This window comes from Aegilops tauschii, chromosome 3, assembly GCF_002575655.3.
Source record: "Aegilops tauschii subsp. strangulata cultivar AL8/78 chromosome 3, Aet v6.0, whole genome shotgun sequence".
Classification (NCBI taxonomy): domain Eukaryota; kingdom Viridiplantae; phylum Streptophyta; class Magnoliopsida; order Poales; family Poaceae; genus Aegilops; species Aegilops tauschii.
Window position 1 is genome coordinate 616047088 of NC_053037.3, and position 14599 is coordinate 616061686.

Sequence of the window (14599 nt, forward strand, 5' to 3'; positions counted from 1 at the left end):
TGACGACCACCAATCATACGAGGCCGTGCTCGAAGAAACCTGACAAAAAGAGCTTTGCATGATCCACATAAGATCACTTGCTTGTGGTAGTTATATATAGTAATATTACCAAATCTAACGACTCTCTGAAATGGAAGTGTAAACAATTACCAGGACGGTGACGGCACATGATAATATCTGGAATTCTGGACACGATCCCGGATTGAATGATTCGTTCTGCGTTTGACTTTGGAATTTTGGTTTGTTATTTGTACAACCATATACATGGGGTAGGTGCTACTTCTTTTCCCGACGTGTATAGCATCGCGAATATGCAGAGGATGCGTATCTTTGCATTGATAGGAGAAGAGTTTTACAGCATGGGGTTATAAGAGCTCACGAAGCCATATACGCAAGAAGGCATGGAAGTGAACTAGGAGCAGAACAGACATGGGGGTGCTCAGCCCCACGAGCCTACAAAGCTAACTCTCGGGAATAATGTTGTGCAATCCGGTGGCGCCAGCCTTGGCCCACATGCGCGCCTCGTCTCTGATGATGCCGGAAAGCCGGGAGGTGGACGGCTGCTCGCCATCAAATATGCAAGCGTTCCGGTGCTTCCAAAGCCACCAGACGGTGAGAATGATCAATGAGGCCAAGCCCTTCCGCGCCGAGGATGGTGAGCGGTTGCAGGACGTCTCCCACCAAGCATAGAAGTCAGTGTCGCTGCTCGAGGTGTCGGCCATGGAGCGAACCCAGCTGAGGATCTCGTGCCAAATTTGTCGAGAGAAAGGGCAGCCTGCCAGGAGGTGTTGCATGGTCTCCTCCTCTTGGTCGCAGAAGGCGCAGGAGTCCTCGTGCGGGAGGCCATGCCGAGCGAGGCGTTCAGCCGTCCAGCACTGGTCTTGCAACGCTAGCTAGATGAAGAATTTTACGCGGAGAGGGGCCCACGGTTTCCAGATGAGCTGCTAATGTGGGTCCTGGCAGGCACCTAGGAAGAGCGCCTGATAGCATGAGCTCACCGAGTAGGTAGCGGAAGTGGTCCAGCACCAATGAAGAGAGTCTGGGGAGTCAGAAAGAGCGACGTGACGCACGCAGCACCAGAGGTCGATGTCGGGACCCCGATTCCAAGTCACACCGATCTAGCCTGTAACACCTCATATCACTTTGCGGCCTCACGCACGGTACTCCCACGGGTGTCGCCTTACCATGGCCCGGGACCGTTTGCGCCTTTTGGCTTGCGTATATGACAATGTCGCTAGCATCCATATGACAGAGAACCCGGGCCGACATGGCTAGTCGTGAACCCAAAGCGGCACTAACGTATGGGGACAGGCATACATGAATCAACATCGAACGTGTCGGTCAGCAGCGTGCGAATCCGGGCTGTAGCGCTGGGCTAACAGGACTCCGGGAACCCGGGCTGTAGCAGGCTAGGCAGGACTCCGGATGTCACCGCGTGACATTTCCCCGAAGGGACAGACACAGGAACGATATGAAACACATGCCGGCCAGTCAAGTGTCCAGAGCAGTAGTGCTGGGCTAGCAGGACTCCGGTGAACCGGGCTGTAGCGGACTACTATGGCTCAAGGAGGCACTAGACTACATTTCCCCATAAGAGAGGCTGCTAAGGATAGACAACTAGATCATCGGATCCCACACATACCAAGCATTTTAATCATACACACAATATGCTCGATATATGCAAATACAACATGGCATCACAACAAGACTCTACGACTCAGAGTATTTATTCATTAGGCCCCGAAGAGCCAGATATTACAAACATGGGTCTCATGACCCAACATTCAGAGCATACAAGTCAAAGCACATGCGGAAGCTTAACATGTCTGAGTACAGACATCTACAAATGAAAAAGGCTGAGAAGCCTGACTATTTACTAGATCCTGCCGTGGGCACAAGATCGTAGCTGAGGTATCAAGCTAGACGTCGAAGTCCACACGGAACTACTAGCGAGACTGGCGTCTCTCTGCAAAACATAAAATAGGCAAACGTGAGTACAAATGTACCCAGCAAGACTTACATCAGAACTAGCTATATATGCATCGGTATCAACAAAAGGGGTGGTGGAGTTTAACTGCAGCAAGCCAGCTTTGACTCAGTGGCTAACCTGAACTACGACTGCAAGCAACTCTTTGAGGTGGCGCACACGAGTCCACATATTCACCATATCAATACTCCCCTATGGATCCGCTCCCGTCTCCCTACGAGAACGCCATCCATAGCACTCACGCTTATCTTGCGCATTTTAGAGTATCCACTTTCACTTGTCTATGAACTGTTATAGGCAACCCAGAAGTCCATTTCCGCGGACACGACTATTCGAATAGATGATGTTAACCCTGCAGGGGTGTACTTCGACACACACGCTCTCACCACTTGCCGCCGTTTACACGACATGTACTCGGCAACCTTCAAGCGGAAGCCCAGCGAGGGTGTCGGCCGCAGCCTACCTAAACACTCAAGTCTCTAGTCCAGGTTTATCGCCTATTCAGGTTCCATCCGCAGGGAGTCCGGCCGAGGTTTCCACATACGGCCCCGAACGATGTGTGCGGGGTTCCGAGACACCACACGGGCGCCCGGCATGCCCGGCCACGTGCCTACCGCATCACAGCCCACCCCTCCGGTCAGCGCTGCCCACGGCCTCCAGCATACTACAAACACCAGAAACTACTTGCAACTCCTGGACAGAGGACAAGGGTGATTAAGAAGCCGAGAGGGTCCATTGGTTTCGGGCCCAATGCGTGGTAGTAACTGTATCATGGATCACAAACACAGAACTCAGTTCCTGAGGACGGCTGCAATGAGACAACCCACCATGTACTCCTACATGGCCTCTCACCGCTACCTTTACCAAATCGTGTTCACACACTTAGCTCACACACAGTAGGACATATTCATCACCATTCCAACTCATCCCCGATGAATCAGACCTGACACAACTCTAAGCAATAGCAGGCATGACAAACAAGCATGAATGAGTAGGCACATCAGGGCTCAAACAACTCCTACTCATGCTAGTGGGTTTCATCTATTTACTGTGGCAATGACAGGTCATGCAGAGGATAAGGGGTTCAACTACCGCAACAAGTAACAGTTGAATCGTTGTTGTCCTAATGTAGTAAAAGAGAGCAGGAGCGAGAGAGTGGGATTGTATCGGAATGAACAAGGGGGTTATGCTTGCCTGGCACTTCTGAAGATAGCATTGAGTCTTCATTAGTGTCATCGAACTCATCGTCGGAAACACGGCTATCGAGAGGGGACAATACCGGCAACAGAGAGGAAACACAATCAATGCAATGCACAATATGATGCATGATCATGACATGGCAATGTGAATGTGTTTTGAGCTAATGCAGCTAGCAACATATTAAATGGAGTTGGTTTGAACCTTAGGTTCAAATTCAAACTCCATATAAGACATTTCAAATGCCATTTATTCAAATTGTCATATACAGTGGCTGTAAGTTGTTCAAACATGCATGAGGATGCCATAAACAGATTCTTTGGATTTTTCTGATAATTTTTCATATATAAATTATTTCATTCCGAGCTACGGTTGATTTTATATGATTTTTAGAAGTTTATACCATTTTCTGGAATTTTCTGAATAAACTTAAATCCAGATAATGCTTTACTGCGTCAGCCTGACGTCATCACTGCGTCAGCGAGTCAACGGGCTGGCCAGGGTCAAACCTGACCCGTGGGACCTGCCTGTCAGTGACTAACCTAACTAATCCAGATTAATTAGCGCTAAACTAATACTAATCTAGTTTAGTTAGGAGCATGGGCCCACACGTCAGTGACTCAGGGGGAGTCAAACTGGGGTCAAACCGGGTCAAACGAGGTCAAACCCGCCGGCGACTCGACGCCGGCGAGTCCAGACGCGGCGGAGCACGTCGGAAATCGTCCACCGGCGACCATTTGGACAGCGCATTGGTGCTACGCGCAGCTGGCGCTCAGCCGCATCCAGTGGCGCAGGCGGTTGGGCGAGAGGGGGCTGAAATCGACGGCGACGACGACAACCGCGGTGGCCGGAGTTCGGACCTCGGTGAAAACGGCGTTGCGGCGCACGGTAGGAGCAACTGGTGAGTGCTCTAGACTCCTGACGGCGTGTTGCGCATGTTGTAGTGCTCGGTTGCGGGTTCCCGTAGGTGTGGCTGCGGTGGCGACAAGGCTGTGCGGCGGCAAGCTTCGGGCACGGCGGTCAGCGGGGCTAGAGGAAGAAAACGACGGTGGGGAGAGAGGGGTTCGGTAGAGGAGCTCACGGCGAGGTCGATGAGTAGCTCAGCGTGCTCGGGGGCGCTCAGGGGTCGGCGAATCGAACGACGGCGTTCTTCGGAGCAGACGAGGAAGATGGCGACGGTGACGATGCTGCAGGGCATCCGCGGGCGCGTTCTTCGGCTAGGAGCTTCACGGCATCGAGGCGGAGCTCGAGGTCACAACCATGGGGCAAGGGGACGGTGGTGGGCGCGGTGCTTTGCGGCGGCGGGCACCGGCGTTCTTGGGTCCGAGGGGGAGCGAGGCAGAGAGCAGGCTGGGGGCGAGTGAGAGGGCAGAGAGTGAGGGAGAGGAGAGAGGGGTCTCTGGGCGTCTCCGTGGCGCCCTCGGGTGCCTCCAGCGGAGAGCAGGTAAGCAGGAGGTGGCCGGCGCGTGGCCAGCGTGCGGCGAGCACGCGCTCGTCCTTCTGTCCAGGGAGGAAGACGACAGGGGGGGCTAGCTGGGCTGGGCCGCCACAGTGGTGGGCTGGCCTAGCCACTTGGGCTGCAGGTAAGGCCCAGGTAAGGTTCTCTCTCTCTTCTGTTTTCTAATTTGTTTTTGTTTTCTAATTATTTGCCTCTGTTTTGAGCTTAGGAAAAATACCAAGGCATTTCTTAAAATCCTGAAAATATTCATGGACACTTGCTGAATTATTTCAGTGGCCCAAAAATAGTTCCAACATTATTTGAACATTTAAATTATTTATAGCATTTAAATGCCCAAAAGTCAAATACAATAAGATTTAATTCAAAAATCCAGGATGGCCTAGAAATAGGTGCATCATTTTTGGCAGAGGTTTTCACCTTTAACAAAAATCATGAACTTTTCTAAAGGGCATTTGGGTTCATTGAAAATATTGTTTACTTGAACCTAGTTGAATTGATTTAGTGCCAGGGCTTGGTCATCCCCAATTCAAATTTCCTTTGAATTAAAAACATGATGCATGAGGAACAAGCAAAGTCAACCAAGGGCTGATCTGGGGCTGTGACAGCTCACTCCCACTAAACAAGAATCTCGTCCCGAGATTCAAGACGTGAGGTAAGAAGACAGAGGTGACACAAAGCTAACACGATCTTCATGATCCAATTGCTCTTCGCGAAGATGTTGATCCGTTGCTTCAATTAACGTTGACGTCTTTGCTTTCGAGATCCTCATCCGACACGATGACGACAAGGGAAGCTCTATAGAAATCGATCTCCTTAAAGATCGAGCAACTCACGATCAACTCACGGAATGCGACGTTGAGTATCTCTTGAGCTGAGACTCAACACATACATCGAGAGAGGGATGAAGTGAAACAGAGAACGAAGATTCAAGTTGATAAGCACAATTCCACGCTGAATAAGATGGTGCATGGTTTCAAAGTAGCGAGGAGATAATTGCCACGATTCCATAACGGGGCACCTTGGGGAAGGTGACTCGTAGAAATATTCCCTTAAGTGGCAAAAGGAATTACTTTTGATATAAATATCATTGAAACTCTTTATGCCAGCCTAAGGCAATCACAAACGATCGTTCGAGGGAGTTCGGGAGAACGACACACTCGGGCTAGGATGGACGATGTGGACTACCTTGTTGAAGACAACACAAGGGGTGATTTGCTTATCACCAGAAATGGTCGGAACCCCTGGTGGGACCACTTTTGAAGATGGTCCTTATCAGTAACTACTGGGAAGGGTAATCCGAGGTAGGATGGCACAATGACGGTGCAAGCTAGGAACAAAAAAAATGCAAATGCTAGGAATGATTCTAGTAACTGGGGAGAAGCTCGACAGTAGAGAGTGAATCTACTGTTTGAAAGGTTTTGCATAACCGAAGGAAACTGGGAGCAATTCCAGTTAGTGCCGATGATAACACCTAGTGCTTGTGCGTGCTCTCAAGAACTTGAGCATTTCCATATTCATCAAGGTTTTACCAACATCCGTGTCGAGGATCCTGGCAACACATCATACTACCATGATGATTAGTGATGGAGGATGCAGGTGCAAAGGAGGACAACACTTTCTCAGATTTTTCCTTAGCAGTGCCAAAGAAGCAATCTGGATGATCGACCGAGAGACATTTAGCACTCCACTTCTAATGTTCTCCTTGATGTGCTAGCGTAACCCATTTATTGATATGGTTTGGTATCTAGAACATCAAGTAAAAGGTCGGACTTCGGGAGCACAAGAATCCATAAGGAATAACTACGGAAGTAAATCCTACGAAATCCTTATGGGGAGGTGGCCAACTTCCTTAATCAAGATACTACCATAATAGGTCTTCCGGCTGGGTGTGTTGGCCACGACAACCACTTTACCGATTAACGAGAGACCAATATTATAATTCTTGGAAAATGTTCCAACCATCATATCTGCCCGAGATTCAGATCTGGTTGGTGTCAGGATATTCCAGACTCATCAAGTCTAGAAGGAAAATGAAAGTTTGCAACACAAATCGACGAGATGACGTTGCGAGATTCTCAGGGGATGAACTACGATAGCAAGCTCCAAAACATGAGCTGGTTCTGCTACAAACACATGTGAACACGCTGTCCCAGACAGGCATGATCACATGGTAGTCTTATAATAAAACACTACCGAGTTCTGGTTGGGAACCATCAACGAGGATATTGAAGTTCTTTCATAAGTCCGGATTAGCTCTTATGAAGGAACTCCTTCTCCTTGAACAAATCAATCAGTGGCTTGGTGTGCTAGAGAATTCGTATGGAATGAAGATGATCAGTCTAACAGACCACGGAACACTTCGCACGTGCATAACTGACTTGGGATGATTCCAGAGAAGGTAGAAACATGCTTTCTCAAATTCACGGCGGCAACTTGCATCAAATGCACATGAATTAGAGGAAGTCACTCCTTTCATCCAAACATAGGCTTCATGAACTAGCACAAAGAAAATGCTTTCAAAAGTTTCCAACACTAACTTAGATGTTCAACATGAATCATGGACAAGATGAAAATGTTGTCAATGGCTTAACAACAATTCATCCAGGTTTCCATATAAATGTAATTCCATAACTATGTGAACATGGTGATAGCACTGGTCATACCAAAGGATGTAATGGTGTATGCTCGAGGGATCAACCACGAGTAAGACAACATTATGCATATCGTTGGTTCTGACTTGATTTGATGATAGCCCATACGCAAATCAAAGATTTGGGTAAGACAATAGATCCAACAATTGATCATGAGGATCAATCAATGAAGATATCATCTTTCTTCAACACACACACAGACACAAGATATCCCTTTGGAAATGAACTAAGTTAGACAACCTTTTATCTTCCAACTCTCCAAGTTGTTGTTTAGCTTGACCGACTAGCTCAGGGGTATCCAACACAGATTCTTGGAGAAGAGGTGGTTTATTGGAAAACCAACTTGTTCACAAACTCAACATATCGGTCAGGGACAACCTGGTGGTACTTCCAAGAAGATATTTGGAAAATCACGATCCACCGACTTGTTATTAAGATCGAGAACAATCTTGCTTTTCAGGGCAAGACGATATGATCAACTGAGCAAGGGTTTGATAAAAATCCTAACTCATTGATTGAAGAGTGCACCAAAAATAAGGACTAGGTAGCACGATCAACCTCAGAATGGTGATTCGATAACCAACACGCTAAGGATGAAATTATTGTCCTTTAACTACCAAGCAACGGAGTTGCTAGGAGTATAGATTTCACACACCACGATTCACTTGTCAGTATTCCGGTTACAATAACACGGAGACCGAGGAATGAATAACGATGGCCAGAAGTATCACTGCAACAAGAATTCATGAGGGTTGGTGCAATCCTCATGAGATTCCTGACATAAAGAGGGTAATACTTGTAGGTAGGACAGAACAAAAGCTGGTTAGGCATTTGATCTGCGGAATACAACTACTTTGACCCAATCCCAGAGATGGACGAGGTACTGGAGTTTGTTTCTCCTAGTCATTCCAGATTAGAATGGCTTGACAGACCACAAGAATAATAGGCATCGATAACACAAATGCACAATTACTCCTGACTATCAATTGATAGATGAGGGCCAGAAAATAACTAAAGAGGGACAACTCAAAGGAACATATGTTTTTCTGAGTTGTGGATGCATAGATTAGTATGTCGAACCAAGTCCAACAAGTTTCTTCTAGATAACCCATGCAGAAAGGTAGGACTGGCAGAGTCACAATATGAATGGAGTACTCCTCAAGAGCGCCCTGGTTGTGATCTTTTGGTTAAAAGAACTTCTGCCATGATGGTTCATGGTATTGGAAGAATGAAATACCACGGACCTCGAGGACTAATGCAAAGGTTACTAATATCTTAAGGGAACTAGCAAACACTAGCTACACGAGTTAAGTAGAGTGAATCTTGGGTTCAAGAACCCAGAATTAGAATGCCTACTAACTAAATGGCATCACGGGATGCTTTCAAGAATAGTGGCCAGAATCATCACACTGGGATGCAAGCATTGCTAGATTACTAATTGGTCCTCTAAGACACCTAGGGTCATAATAATAACTCCAACATATATGTCAAGGCAACAAAGTACCTCAACTCAACGATTAGTGTGGTTAATCTGGCCCAAAGGAACATCGAGAACGGAAAGAATGGATTTGCAAATGCGTCAGATTATTTAGAAGCCTGGGATGACTCGGACAGCATAACGGCTATAACTGCTCAAAGGATTTGAGACATCCTACAAAATGGTGGCATAACCACTCAACATCACAATATAAACTTCCGGGATCAATGGTCAACATACGGAAGTAGTAGGAACTGAACTGAGGCTTAAATCCATCAATCCTACGAGTCTACGGATTAGTAACACGTCATCCTGATAGATAGATGAGAAGGCCTAGTTCTTAATCCCCGTAGAATGAGGAGAGGGTGACTCAGATTAGAGGGCTTAAGCTAAAGGAGTAAAAAGAGCCTTACGTTCCCTTCCACAATCAATTCCCTTACATAACTAAAGCATTTCTAGACTCAACTTCGACCAATTTGGCTTGGTAATCCTACAGGCAGTCAGGCTCTGATACCAACGCTGTCGGGACCCCGATTCCAAGTCACACCGATCTAGCCTGTAACACCTCATATCACTTTGCGGCCTCACGCACGGTACTCCCACGGGTGTCGCCTTACCATGGCCCGGGACCGTTTGCGCCTTTTGGCTCGCGTATATGACAATGTCGCTAGCATCCATATGACAGAGAACCCGGGCCGACATGGCTAGTCGTGAACCCAAAGCGGCACTAACGTATGGGGACAGGCATACATGAATCAACATCGAACGTGTCGGTCAGCAGCGTGCGAATCCGGGCTGTAGCGCTGGGCTAACAGGACTCCGGGAACCCGGGCTGTAGCAGGCTAGGCAGGACTCCGGATGTCACCGCGTGACATTTCCCCGAAGGGACAGACACAGGAACGATATGAAACACATGCCGGCCAGTCAAGTGTCCAGAGCAGTAGTGCTGGGCTAGCAGGACTCCGGTGAACCGGGCTGTAGCGGACTACTATGGCTCAAGGAGGCACTAGACTACATTTCCCCATAAGAGAGGCTGCTAAGGATAGACAACTAGATCATCGGATCCCACACATACCAAGCATTTCAATCATACACACAATATGCTCGATATATGCAAATACAACATGGCATCACAACAAGACTCTACAACTCAGAGTATTTATTCATTAGGCCCCGAAGAGCCAGATATTACAAACATGGGTCTCATGACCCAACATTCAGAGCATACAAGTCAAAGCACATGCGGAAGCTTAACATGTCTGAGTACAGACATCTACAAATGAAAAAGGCTGAGAAGCCTGACTATTTACTAGATCCTGCCGAGGGCACAAGATCGTAGCTGAGGTATCAAGCTAGACGTCGAAGTCCACACGGAACTACTAGCGAGACTGGCGTCTCTCTACAAAACATAAAATACGCAAACGTGAGTACAAATGTACCCAGCAAGACTTACATCAGAACTAGCTATATATGCATCGGTATCAACAAAAGGGGTGGTGGAGTTTAACTGCAGCAAGCCAGCTTTGACTCAGTGGCTAACCTGAACTACGACTGCAAGCAACTCTTTGAGGTGGCGCACACGAGTCCACATATTCACCATATCAATACTCCACTATTGATCCGCTCCCGTCTCCCTACGAGAACACCATCCATAGCACTCACGCTTATCTTGCGCATTTTAGAGTATCCACTTTCACTTGTCTATGAACTGTTATAGGCAACCCAGAAGTCCATTTCCGCGGACACGGCTATTCGAATAGATGATGTTAACCCTGCAGGGGTGTACTTCGACACACACGCTCTCACCACTTACCGCCGTTTACACGACATGTACTCGGCAACCTTCAAGCGGAAGCCCAGCGAGGGTGTCAGCCGCAGCCTACCTAAACACTCAAGTCTCTAGTCCAGGTTTATCGCCTATTCAGGTTCCATCCGCAGGGAGTCCGGCCGAGGTTTCCACATACGGCCCCGAACGATGTGTGCAGGGTTCCGAGACACCAAACGGGCGCCCGGCATGCCCGGCCACGTGCCTACCGCATCACAGCCCACCCCTCCGGTCAGCGCTGCCCACGGCCTCCAGCATACTACAAACACCAGAAACTACTTGCAACTCCTGGACAGAGGACAAGGGTGATTAAGAAGCCGAGAGGGTCCATTGGTTTCGGGCCCAATGCGTGGTAGTAACTGTATCATGGATCACAAACACAGAACTCAGTTCCGGAGGACGGCTGCAATGAGACAACCCACCATGTACTCCTACATGGCCTCTCACCACTACCTTTACCAAATCGTGTTCACACACTTAGCTCACACATAGTAGGACATGTTCATCACCATTCCAACTCATCCCCGATGAATCAGACCTGACACAACTCTAAGCAATAGCAGGCATGACAAACAAGCATGAATGAGTAGGCACATCAGGGCTCAAACAACTCCTACTCATGCTAGTGGGTTTCATCTATTTACTGTGGCAATGACAGGTCATGCAGAGGATAAGGGGTTCAACTACCGCAACAAGTAACAGTTGAATCGTTGTTGTCCTAATATAGTAAAAGAGAGCAGGAGCGAGAGAGTGGGATTGTATCGGAATGAACAAGGGGGTTATGCTTGCCTGGCACTTCTGAAGATAGCATTGAGTCTTCATTAGTGTCATCGAACTCATCGTCGGAAACACGGCTATCGAGAGGGGACAATACCGGCAACAGAGAGGAAACACAATCAATGCAATGCACAATATGATGCATGATCATGACATGGCAATGTGAATGTGTTTTGAGCTAATGCAGCTAGCAACATATTAAATGGAGTTGGTTTGAACCTTAGGTTCAAATTCAAACTCCATATAAGACATTTCAAATGCCATTTATTCAAATTGTCATATACAGTGGCTGTAAGTTGTTCAAACATGCATGAGGATGCCATAAACAGATTCTTTGGATTTTTCTGATAATTTTTCATATATAAATTATTTCATTCCGAGCTACGGTTGATTTTATATGATTTTTAGAAGTTTATACCATTTTCTGGAATTTTCTGAATAAACTTAAATCCAGATAATGCTTTACTGCGTCAGCCTGACGTCATCACTGCGTCAGCGAGTCAACGGGCTGGCCAGGGTCAAACCTGACCCGTGGGACCTGCCTGTCAGTGACTAACCTAACTAATCCAGATTAATTAGCGCTAAACTAATACTAATCTAGTTTAGTTAGGAGCATGGGCCCACACGTCAGTGACTCAGGGGGAGTCAAACTGGGGTCAAACCGGGTCAAACGAGGTCAAACCCGCCGGCGACTCGACGCCGGTGAGTCCAGACGCGGCGGAGCACGTCGGAAATCGTCCACCGGCGACCATTTGGACAGCGCATTGGTGCTACGCGCAGCTGGCGCTCAGCCGCATCCAGTGGCGCAGGCGGTTGGGCGAGAGGGGGCTGAAATCGACGGCGACGACGACAACCGCGGTGGCCGGAGTTCGGACCTCGGTGAAAACGGCGTTGCGGCGCACGGTAGGAGCAACGGGTGAGTGCTCTAGACTCCTGACGGCGTGTTGCGCATGTTGCAGTGCTCGGTTGCGGGTTCCCGTAGGTGTGGCTGCGGTGGCGACAAGGCTGTGCGGCGGCAAGCTTCGGGCACGGCGGTCAGCGGGGCTAGAGCAAGAAAACGACGGCGGGGAGAGAGGGGTTCGGTAGAGGAGCTCACGGCGAGGTCGATGAGTAGCTCAGCGTGCTCGGGGGCGCTCAGGGGTCGGCGAATCGAACGACGGCGTTCGTCGGAGCAGACGAGGAAGATGGCGACGGTGACGATGCTGCAGGGCATCCGCGGGCGCGTTCTTCGGCTTGGAGCTTCACGGCATCGAGGCGGAGCTCGAGGTCACAACCATGGGGCAAGGGGACGGTGGTGGGCGCGGTGCTTTGCGGCGGCGGGCACCGGCGTTCTTGGGTCCGAGGGGGAGCGAGGCAGAGAGCAGGCTGGGGGCGAGTGAGAGGGCAGAGAGTGAGGGAGAGGAGAGAGGGGTCTCTGGGCGTCTCCGTGGCGCCCTCGGGTGCCTCCAGCGGAGAGCAGGTAAGCAGGAGGTGGCCGGCGCGTGGCCAGCGTGCGGCGAGCACGCGCTCGTCCTTCTGTCCAGGGAGGAAGACGACAGGGGGGGCTAGCTGGGCTGGGCCGCCACAGTGGTGGGCTGGCCTAGCCACTTGGGCTGCAGGTAAGGCCCAGGTAAGGTTCTCTCTCTCTTCTGTTTTCTAATTTGTTTTTGTTTTCTAATTATTTGCCTCTGTTTTGAGCTTAGGAAAAATACCAAGGCATTTCTTAAAATCCTGAAAATATTCATGGACACTTGCTGAATTATTTCAGTGGCCCAAAAATAGTTCCAACATTATTTGAACATTTAAATTATTTATAGCATTTAAATGCCCAAAAGTCAAATACAAAAAGATTTAATTCAAAAATCCAGGATGGCCTAGAAATAGGTGCATCATTTTTGGCAGAGGTTTTCACCTTTAACAAAAATCATGAACTTTTCTAAAGGGCATTTGGGTTCATTGAAAATATTGTTTACCTGAACCTGGTTGAATTGATTTAGTGCCAGGGCTTGGTCATCCCCAATTCAAATTTCCTTTGAATTAAAAACATGATGCATGAGGAACAAGCAAAGTCAACCAAGGGCTGATCTGGGGCTGTGACAGCTCACTCCCACTAAACAAGAATCTCGTCCCGAGATTCAAGACGTGAGGTAAGAAGACAGAGGTGACACAAAGCTAACACGATCTTCATGATCCAATTGCTCTTCGCGAAGATGTTGATCCGTTGCTTCAATTAACGTTGACGTCTTTGCTTTCGAGATCTTCATCTGACACGATGACGACAAGGGAAGCTCTATAGAAATCGATCTCCTTAAAGATCGAGCAACTCACGATCAACTCACGGAATGCGACGTTGAGTATCTCTTGAGCTGAGACTCAACACATACATCGAGAGAGGGATGAAGTGAAACAGAGAACGAAGATTCAAGTTGATAAGCACAATTCCACGCTGAATAAGATGGTGCATGGTTTCAAAGTAGCGAGGAGATAATTGCCACGATTCCATAACGGGGCACCTTGGGGAAGGTGACTCGTAGAAATATTCCCTTAAGTGGCAAAAGGAATTACTTTTGATATAAATATCATTGAAACTCTTTATGCCAGCCTAAGGCAATCACAAACGATCGTTCAAGGGAGTTCGGGAGAACGACACACTCGGGCTAGGATGGACGATGTGGACTACCTTGTTGAAGACAACACAAGGGGTGATTTGCTTATCACCAGAAATGGTCGGAACCCCTGGTGGGACTACTTTTGAAGATGGTCCTTATCAGTAACTACTGGGAAGGGTAATCCGAGGTAGGATGGCACAATGACGAGTGTCCAGATCGTAGAAGCACGGAAGATGGCCGTGATGGCAGGGTCTTGGGGATGTGAAGGTGGCTCCATGGCCGCGACGAGTCGGTATACTTGAGCCATAGCCAGCGAGTTCTCAGTGCGATGCCGGTGCACTGCAGGTCACGGACGCCAAGGCCGCTGAAAGAAAGCGGGCGGCACACCCTCTACCAGTTGACCAAGCATTGGCCACCGTTGGCATCTTTGCTCCCAGCCCAAAGGAAGCCACGGATGATACGGTTGGCCTTCTTGAGGATGGAGGGGTTGAAGGCGATGGCGGTGCGGAAGTGCGCGGGGATGGCACATAAGACATGGCGGACAAGGGCGAGCCGGTCGCCTGGAGAGAGGAGGGAGGCCCGCCAGGTGGAGAGCTTACGCTCCAGCTTGTGGATGATCGGCATGAGACTCGTAGTAG